General features: G+C 39.6%; 1 pseudogene; it reads right to left on the bottom strand.

Moving 5' to 3' along the window:
• Positions 1-6,690: 6,690 nt before the first annotated feature.
• On the bottom strand, positions 6,691-7,362 carry LOC105867084 (acidic leucine-rich nuclear phosphoprotein 32 family member B-like; annotated as a pseudogene).
• Between the last annotated feature and the right edge of the window lie 3,508 nt (positions 7,363-10,870).

Genomic DNA, 10,870 nt, shown 5'->3' with positions numbered 1-10,870 from the left:
ACCTAGAGAAGGGTACTCCTCCCCCTCACTCACTGTTATGGACACAGCGGAGGTTTCTCGTCCGGGAGCTCTGCGCAGATACACCTGTGAACCGTTTTTCTAGGGCAAATGCTTTCCCATTGGAAGTGTGCCCTCCAGACTCAGGTTTGCATGAGGTGTGTGACCCCGCCCCCTCTCTACATGGAACAGCAGTGTTCCTGGAGATGCTCAGTGGTATCTGTATGAGCTGAATATGCTGAGCACTGAGACAGGGGCATGATGGGGAGACAAATCGCATTCCTGCTGAGCTGGTAGCGGAGCTGGGGTAGCTCCCTCCCTGCCACAGGGAACACTGGGAGCGTCCCCTGCCACTCAGTCAAGGGCTGAGGTTTGCATCTGCCGTCGTCTTTGTATCACATATACCCATCCGCTTCTACTGCAGTCAATTCTTACCCATGGGTGCCACCTACTGGCCTGAAGGCTGAACTGCTCAACCGAGTGAAAAAAGTACTGCAAAAAATACAAAGCCCTGGGGAAGGAGATAAGCTTCAGCACTCCACCGTGATTTCAGCCCTGCAGAGGAAGTGAACCCGCTCACACGCCCAGTACATCGCTGCTATAACCAGCATCTGAGAAAGCCGCTATATGAAGTTTATGTATAACCAAGGGACTCATATAAAAAGTCTTTGCAACTGGAAGTATCTATTAATAGAACCAAAGCCAAGCAATCAAATACTGCATATTATAATCATCACATCTGGGGGGGGGGTGTGAGGGACCCTCATCCGATTGAAAACAAACTAAAAAATAAGCATAGTCTATCCAGATGAGAAAGAACCAGAGAAAAAAATTCTGGCAATAGGAACAAACAATTTTTATAACACCCCCAAAAGATCACACTAACTCTCCAGCAATGGATCCAAACCAAAATGAAATCTTTGAAATATCAGAAAAAGAATTCAAAATATTGATTATAAAAGAAGCTCAATAATATCCAAGAGAAAGTTGAAAACCATAAAGAGAAACAAAAACAATCCAGGATATGAATGAAAAATTTTCTAAAGAGATAGCTACTTTAAAAAAAACAAATAGGCCAGGCATGGTGGCTCACGCCTGTAATCCTAGCACTCTGGGAGGCTGAGGCGAGAGGATGGCTCAAGGTCAGGAGTTTGAAACCAGCTCTTGCAAGAGTGAGACCCCCATCTATACTAAGAATAGAAAGAAATTAATTGGCCAACTAAAAATATATAGAAAAAATTAGCCGGGCATGGTGGCACATGCCTGTAGTCCCAGCTACTTGGGAGGCTGAGGCAGGAGGATTGCTTGAGCCCAGGAGTTTGAGGTTGCTGTGAGCTAGGCTGACACCATGGCACTCACAAGGAAAAAAAAAAAAAAGCCCAAACAGCAAGGTGTCATTAGGCCTAGGGTGAGAATTTTATATAACATTTCTTACATTCTATTCATCAAAGCAGGTCACTTGGCCAGCCCAGATTCAAGGGGTGAGGAAATAGACTTCACTTCTTGGTCGAGAGAGCTACAAAGTATTGTGGCGGTTTTTGTAACTTTCCGCATATGCACAATAGAAAAACAAATTTGCACAAATATGAAACCTTACTTGCATAACATAAAATTATCTGAACTAAAATTTAGCTAAGCTGAACAGTATTCATTTAGTACTGTCAAAGTACATAAGCCAATAATAAAGTTACTCTTAGATTTTGGTAGATAATGTGGAAAGAAAAAGGTTTTAAATTAAGGAAGTCATATCCTAGATTTTGAAATAGAAACCTTTTATGTAAATCCAGGGACCAACAGGTATAAGGCTAAATATCAAAGTTGACAAAAATGTTATTTCATAATATAACTTTTAGTTATATAATTTGAAAGTGAGACATCGTACAACAATACAAATGATATGGGAGATGAATGCCCAAGAGAGTATTTTGATATATAATAAAAATATAAAATTAAATTAAAAATATGTAATTTGTTATAATGATAAAATGAATTATTGGAAGATAGGGTGGCTAGAATTTTTCTTTAAAGAGTCATTTTCTATTAAAATAAATTTTCTAAATAATTAATTTTTAGGAACAAACATTTAACTACTTCTTCCTACATAAATCATGAACTTGTTATTTTTTCAGTTTTTATTTTTTGGTCTCTATTTCATAAATTTCTTATAATTAAAAACAGCAAAAATACTCCAAGATGCCATATTGTCACTAAATCAATAGTAAGTAACAGCTTAATTCTTAACACTATATTTAAATTCTGATTTTCTAACAGTGCCATCTGTCCAATTAATGACCCAGAATATCAGATTTTGATTAACTTCCCTCCTGCTCTCATATTTATCCCCAGTTTCTAATATCCTCTCTGGTCCACTATTTGCATAAAATGAATCTTAAATATTTGGTCTCAAATGTTTGACTATTATACAAGGGTAGTTTTGACCTCATAGTAAAAATTAAAGTATAACAAGATACCTAATGAAAGGATTACTCTGAATTAGGAGAAATTGAATAAACTTTGATTAGCATATAGCTTCTAAATGCTTCTAAGAGAGTGTGATCTGAGAGAGTATTTGTTCTTGAGTATCAAAGCAATTTACTTTTTTCAGCTGATCTAGAAGTGTTCTATTTGGCCCAATTAGAACTGAACAGTTTGGTTTTCATCAAACATCAAATAACACTGCTCAGTGTTTTCCAACTTTAAATTTTTAAAAGTCATTTATGGCCGGGCGCAGTGACTCACGCCTGTAATCCTAGCACTCTGGGAAGCCAAGGCGGGAGGATTGCTCGAGGTCAGGAGTTCGAGACCAACCTGAGCAAGAGCGAAAACCCGTCTCTACTAAAAATAGAAAGAAATTAATTGGCCAACTAAAAATATATAGAAAAAATTAGCCGGGCATGGTGGCACATGCCTGTAGTCCCAGCTACTCAGGAGGCTGAGACAGAAGGATTGCTTGAGCCCAGGAGTTTGAGGTTGCTGTGTACTAGGCTGACGCCACAGCACTCTAGCCCGGGCAACAGAGTGAGACTCTGTCTCCAAAAAAAAAAAAAAAAAAAATTTATATATATATATATATATATATGTCATTTATGATTTTTTGTTGGCATACATATCTGAGAAAAAGCCCTCAGCTTTGAGACTGAGGCATGTCTCAGTTGATTATGTGTCCTTTTTGAGGACATACATGTAAAATATCATCTATGAATTATTAATATCAGTGTCTACTTAAGAGTTTGACTGCATTGTAGACTAGTTCCAATATATTTTAGTTAATGAATGGGTGAGTCAAATATAAAATGGACCATTAAGAAGCAGATTCATATATTAGTAAAGGCACATGCATTAAGATAACTAAGTTCAAGGCTTAGTTCTTTGATTAACTGTATCATCTCTCTACTGACAGATCTAAAGGGTACCCTAAGGATTATCATACTGGTTAAAAATGAATTTGCCAGCAAAATAACAGCACCAAACTAGAGGTGTCTATGGTTTCTTAAAGGCTATAGCTCCAGTAGGGCTGCTGTAGCTGCAGGTATAATGTCCTCAAATGGCAGGGTATCCAAAGTGAAACATAAAAAGGAGCTAATCTTACAGGCCTTACTCTTTCCATAGGCACACGGAGAGTCTTCCCCAAAAGCCTCCTGTAATTTTTCTTCTATCTCATTGACCAAAACTAGGTCCTATGGTCAATTTTGACTGCAAATGAGGCTGGAAAGTGACAATTTGTCATTTACAACCTCTGTAGGGAGATAGGCAAGGAAGAAGGTGGTTAGGAATGGCCATCAGCTAGGGAACCAGAGTCTGCCACAATGCCACTCCCTGGTTAACAGATGATGAAGATAGGCCCAAAGAGAGGAAGTGACTTGTAGCAATTTAGTGTCACTGCCAGAATCAAAACTAGACCCTATATCTGAGCATTCCCTACTGGCCATAGTGCTTCTCCGAAGGTACCATATCCTCACCTCTGAGATGAGAGGGGGTTGGTTGGCTAGGTGCAATCAACTCAATTTATAAATGAGCATTAACAGAGCATTTAGTGCATGCCATGCATGGAGTGAGATGCAGGAGATACAAGAATAAATGGTTTCTTTCCTCAAAAATCTGAATGATGGCCGGGCACAGTGGCTCACAACTGTAATCCTAGCACTCTGAGAGGCCAAGGCAGAAGGATCACTTGAGGTCAGGAGTTCAAGACCAGCCTGAGCAAGAGTGAGACCTCATCTGTACTAAAAATAGAAAAAATTAGCCAGGCATGATGGTGTGTGTCTGGAGTCCCAGCTACTCGGGAGGCCGAGGCAGGAGGATCGCTTAAGCCCAGGAGTTTGAGGTTGCTGTGAGCTAGGCTGACGCCACAGCACTCCAGCCCAGGCAACAGAGCGAGACTCTGTCTCAAAAAAAAAAAAAAAAAAAAGGAATCTGAATGATCCCTAGTGTTCCAGATTCAAGGATGATATAATTGTAAAATAATTTTTAAAAGCAAAATGATGTTTCTTGGCCTTTATTCTGTCTCCTTTTGAAAAATTTCTGTTCATACCTTTTTGCCCACTTTTTGATAGGGTTGTTTGATTTTTCCTTGCCGATTTTCCCGAGTTCTAAATAATACATGAGTGGATCAATAAAATGTGGTATATGTATACCATGGAGTACTATTCAGCTTTAAGAAACAATGGTGATATAGCACCTCTTGAATTTCCCTGGATAGAGCTGGAACCCATTCTACTAGGTGAAGTATCTCAAGAATGGAAAAACAAGCACCACATGTACTCACCAGCAAATAGATATTAATGGATCAACACCTAAATGGACATATAGGAATAACACTTATTGGGAGTCTGGTGGGTGGGAGGGGGGAGGAGGGGATGCAACGTCTGGGGCATGGTCATGCTTGAAGCTCTGACTCAAGGGGGTAGAGGGGCAAGGGCAATATACGTAACCTTAACATTTGTACCCCCATAATATGCTGAAATAAAAAAAAAATGAATATAGCATCCATTCCAAGAAAAGGTTTAGAATGTACATGTAAATCAGAAAATATTACTAGCTTACATAACTAAGGCAGAGGTCAACAAACTATAGCCTGTGGGATAAACACAGCCCACTGCTTGTTCTTGTAAATAAAGTTTTATTGGAACACAACCATGCCCATTTGTTTGTATATCATCTGTGGCTGCTTTCCGGCTACAATGGCAGAGTTGAATAGCTGCAAGACAGTTGAGTAGTTGTGACGAAAACCATATAGCCAACAAAGTCTAAATATTTACTCTGTAGCCCTGTACAAAAAAAATAGTTAACCCCTTATCTAAGGGGGCGGGGGTGAGAAGAATGCACATTCACGAGTGTGGCAGCTGTCAGGCCAGTATGTCTCCTGTGCCCCGGCTGCAAAGGCTCATTTCTGCACTATGTGGTGTCCTATCTTCCAATAGGCCAGCCCAAGCTACTTCACATGGTAGACTCAGGCTTTCAAAGAACAGCAAGAGAGGACAAGCCTCAGTGTGCAAGACCTCTTCAAGCCTCTGCTTGCATCTTCTTTGCTAATGTCCCACTGGACACAGCAAGTCACATAAGATGTGCTTCTTTGGGGGAGCCATTATTGAAACAACCTTGCCCAATCACTTACTTACTAATTATGTGACATTGAGCAAGTCAGTTGCCTCACTGATATTCATTTTCTTTATCTGTAAAATACACATATCACTAATCTCATAAGGTCTTTGTAAAGATAATTAAGTACTTTACATGTATTTATATGATCATTCTTATATCTCTTGCAATGCTTAGTATTGTACCTTACATTTTTTAAACCAAAGAGTAATGTGTTTATTTATTTCACTTATATTCTTTTTTTTTTTAAGTTTTATTTTACTTTGTTTTATTTTATTTTTTTTTTGAGACAGAGTCTCACTTTGTTGCCCAGGCTAGAGTGAGTGTCGTGGCATCAGCCTAGCTCACAGCAACCTCACACTCCTGGGCTCAAGCGATCCTACTGCCTCAGCCTCCCAAGTAGCTGGGACTACAGGCATGTGCCACCATGCCTGGCTAATTTTTTGTATATATATCAGTTGGCCAATTAATTTCTTTCTATTTATGGTAGAGACGGGGTCTCACTCTTGCTCAGGCTGGTTTCGAACTCCTGACCTTGAGCAATCCGCCCGCCTCGGCCTCCCAGAGTGCTGGGATTACAGGCGTGAGCCACCGCGCCTGGCCATATTTCACTTATATTCTTAAAAAAAATACTTTTTTGGCAGTTGTCGCATAAAATGTCGCATAAAATGTCCTAATGTAAAAAAAAAAAAAAAACCATTGAAAGGAAAGCATGAATAAATAGACCCAAAATGTTAAGATTTTATTTACAAAGCTTTTTTGTTATAAAGTAAAAATGCTGTTACAATCTCAGTGTAACTGGTTGCCACAGACATTTGACTCGCCAATCATAGCTATCCATGCTACAGGAAGAGTCTTACAGGAAAACCTAATAGTACTTACAATTTTGTTGGGGTGAAGTCCCTAAGCTTGGTGGTAGATTGTCAAGAGGGACTAAATGGAGGAAGGCAGAATGTCACAGGGACTATTCTTTGGCTCTTTGGGTGTGTGGGTGCCCGGGGTTTATATCATAGCTACTTTTTTTTTCCAAACAGCTATCAAATCCATGAGCAATCTGATACTGAACAGCTCTGATTCTGCAGGTCACCTGGGGTCTTAATCATCTTCTCCTTCATCATCTGTTTCTCTCTTCCTCTTTTCACCCTTCCTGCTTTCCTCCTCCTCCTCCTCAACTTCTCCATCATGTCCAACTTCTTCTTCCTCCCCACTTACTTCATCTTTGTCTTCTTCTTCTAGATCTTCATCTTCATCCTCTTCTTCAAACTCTTCCTCTTCACCATCATCCTCTTCATCTTCTCCTTTCTTCATCCTCCTCCTCCTCCTCTTTATCCACATCAGCCACCTCACAGCATCTGAGCCAGGGGCTTCCCAGTCCTCTCGATCATAGCCATCCAGCTAGGTCAGCTGGGGCAGGAGCTTGAAGACACTCTCAGTAGTCCTTCAGGTTAGTAACCTCACACTTAAAGAGGTCTAGGCTTTATAGACACTCCAATTTTTTCATAGTTTCCAAGGTACTGTTATCTTTCAGTTTATTTCCACTCAAGTTTTGACGTGTGAGATTGGGGAGTTTTTCAGCTAACACGTCCAGACCTCCAAAGATTCTATTGTCACTGAGCCCAAGCTTTTTCAATTTAGATAGCTTGGGGAGATTTGAAACTGTGAAATCAGGCTTACATTTATTAAGCTGAGGAATTCTAAGTTCACAGATTCAGCTGTTAAACCCTCCATTTTTCCCTCATTTGACTTGCAATTGTCCAAGATAAGTTTTCAAACAGTGGTGGGGGTCCGGCAGCCTTGTGGCCAGGGGGTGGCGAGAGGCAGCGGGAAACCATGCTAACTCTAGGGGAGATCGTGCCTTGCACTTAACCAACCCTCCCCCCCCTTTTAAGGAACTTTGGAGGATACAGAGATAAACAAAAGATAACAGTCAATATCTACTGTTAATATACAGGACATGATTGTCCTAAGAAATGTACTGGCTTTAATATGGCCTTTGCCATAGACGTTTTATATTTTAATGTCTTTTTCCTTCTGATTTTGAAGGATGTGTTCATGGTAGAAAAATATAAGACAGCGTAAAATTTAAAAATTCACTAAAATCCTATTGCTAGGAGATAACCACTCTTAATATTTCAGCTGATTCCTTTTCAACATTTTTTTCCTTATGGATTTCAATCTTATTAACAGCCTCCAAGCAAACTTGAAACTTCTGAAAAGAACAAATGGGTTTAACTAGTCCCCACTTTGAAGACATTAAAAACACGTGTGTATTGAAATAAAAACCAACTGCCTGGCCGTGCGCTGTGGCTCACGCCTGTAATCCTAGCTCTTGGGAGGCCGAGGCGGGCGGATTGCTCAAGGTCAGGAGTTCAAAACCAGCCTGAGCAAGAGCAAGACCCGTCTCTACTATAAATAGAAAGAAATTAATTGGCCAACTGATATATATATAAAAAATTAGCCGGGCATGGTGGCGCATGCCTGTAGTCCCAGCTACTCGGGAGGCTGAGGCAGAAGGATCACTCGAGCCCAGGAGTTTGAGGTTGCTGTGAGCTAGGCTGACACCACGGCACTCACTCTAGCCTGGGCAACAAAGCGAGACTCTGTCTCAAAAAAAAAAAACAAAAAAACAACTGCCTGACATGCCATTTAATTTTTGTTAAGAGCACTAGGAATGATGACTGAGGAATTGCCAGGAGATAGAAAAGCATTCACTTGCTTGTTTGGCAGCAAATAAAAAGTAACAGCCATAAAACTCACAATTGCTGACAAGTAATAAATATGTCTTTTTAGAAAACTCTTCATATAGTCAAAAGTGTTTCCTTTACTTGACTCATTACAAGGGCCTTTACCAAGAGTACCTCCTCCATGCAAGAGTGAAAACCACACACTTGAGTGTCTCTACCTTTTTGAAGGTTTTGTGTTTTTGCACAGGCTATATCTTGTTCTTTCAGCAGTTTCTGATTTTTCATATGCTCCTTATTAAGCTTTGGCTGCCCTGATCAATTTCCAAATGACTTTCTGGTAGGACTGTTAGCAAGTGTACTGGTTTGTCCTTGGAGGCCTTTCCCATCAAAATTGTTACAAATATACACAAGCCGCATAAATGAAATTTAAACTGTCTCAATTTACCACATTTCTACTTTATTACTGAGACTATACACATGGTCAAAAAAAGTAATATGGGCCAGGATCATGCCTGTAATCTCAGCACTCTGGGAGGCCAAGGCGGGTGGATCGTTTGAGCTCAGGAGTTCAAGATCAGCCTGAACAAGAGCCGAGACCCCGTCTCTACTAAAAATAGAAAGAAATTAATTGGCCAACTAATTAGCCAGGTGCGGTGGCGCATGCCTGTAGTCCCAGCTACTCAGGAGGCTGAGGCAGCAGGATCGCTTGAGCCCAGGAGTTTGAGGTTGCTGTGAGCTAGGCTGACGCCACGGCACTCACTCTAGCCTGGGCAACAAAGTGAGATGCTGTCTCGAAAGAAAGAAAGAAAAGAAAGGAAAAGAAACGAAAGAAAAGAAAGAAAGAAAATGTGTACACACACAGACACACTGAAAATACTATTCAGCCTTCAAAAAGGAATAAATTCTATCATTTGACAACATAGCATGTTTTCCAATTCCATCTAACTGAAATAAGGCAAACACAGAAAAACATATTGCATGTTTTCACTCATGTGGAATCTAAAACAATAGAACTCACAGAAACAGAGAGTAGAATAGTGGTTACCAGAGGCTTAGAGAAAGGGGAGATGATAATCAAAGGGTACAAAGCCTCCATTAGATAGGAATAAGTTTGATTTGAGATATATCGCACAGCACAGTGAATATAGTTAATATTCATTACTGTACATTTCCATATCATTAAGAGTATGTCTCAAATGTTCTCATCACAAAAAGAGTCAAATATTTGCGGTGATGGATAGTTTAATTAGATTGACTATTCTGTGTTGTGTTAAAAATTATGTCACTCTGGCCAGGCGCGGTGGCTCACGCCTGTAATTCTAGCACTCTGGGAGGCCGAGGCGGGCAGATTGCTCAAGGTCAGGAGTTTGAAACCAATCTGAGTAAGAGCGAGACCCCGTCTCTACTAAAAATAGAAAGAAATTAATGGGCCAACTAAAATATATAGAAAAAATTAGCCGGGCATGGTAGTGCATGCCTGTAGTTCCAGCTACTGGGGAGGCTGAGGCAGCAGGATTGCTTGAGCCCAGGAGTTTGAGGTTGCTGTGAGCTAGGCTGCCGCCACGGCACTCACTCTAGGCTGGGCAACAAAGTGAGACTCTGTCTCAAAAAAAAAAAAAAAATTATATCACTCTGTTCCCTATATATTCAAGTATAATTTGTCAATATAAAAAAGAAATTATACCTCAACATAATAAAGGTAATATATGATAAACCCATAGATAACATCATACTGAATGGGGAAAGGTCAAAAGATTTTTCACTAAAATCAAAATCTTGTCACTCTGTTCAACATAGTACTGGAAGTCCTAGCAAAGAAAAAGAAAAAGCATCCAGATCAGAAAGAAAGTTGAATTGTCCCTGTTTGCAGGCAACATCATTTATATAAAGAAAAGACTAAAGATTCCACCAGAAATTATTAGAACTGATAATTGAATTCAGTAAAGTTGCAGGATATTAAAAAAACAGAAAAGAAATCAGTGTTTCTATACACTAACAATGAACTATCCAAAGAAAAACAATCCTATTTAAAATAGCAAAAAAATACTTAGAAATAAATTCAACCAAAGAGGCAAGAGATCTATACACAGAAAACTATAAAACATTGAAACAAATTGAAGATGACACAAACACAAAGATATCCCCTGTCTATGGATTGGAAGGATACTGTTAAAATGTCTATATTATCCAAAACAATCTATAGATTCAGAGCAATTTGCATTGAATTAGGGAAGAGCCTCAATTAGATCAGAGGAATTAAGTTTTTAATTTGCATTCCTATCAAAGTTCCAATGACATTTTTCACAAAAATAGCAAAGGCAATCCTAAAATATATACAAAACCACAAAAGACCCCAAACAGCCAAAGCAATCTTGAACAAAAAGCACAAAACTGGAGGCATCATGCTACCTGATCACGAGATCTACCACAAATCTATAGTAAAGTAGTATGGCACTGGCATAAAAACAGACATAGACCAATGGAACAGAATAAAAAGCCCAGAAATAAACCCAAGCACATGTGGTCAGTCAGTTTGACAAGGGCACCAAGAAGACACCATGGGGAAACAATAGTCTTTTTCAATGTAAGTG

The sequence above is a fragment of the Microcebus murinus genome, chromosome X, assembly GCF_040939455.1.
Source record: "Microcebus murinus isolate Inina chromosome X, M.murinus_Inina_mat1.0, whole genome shotgun sequence".
Classification (NCBI taxonomy): domain Eukaryota; kingdom Metazoa; phylum Chordata; class Mammalia; order Primates; family Cheirogaleidae; genus Microcebus; species Microcebus murinus.
Note: the sequence above shows the minus strand (reverse complement) of the source record. Positions and strands in the feature narration are given on the sequence as shown.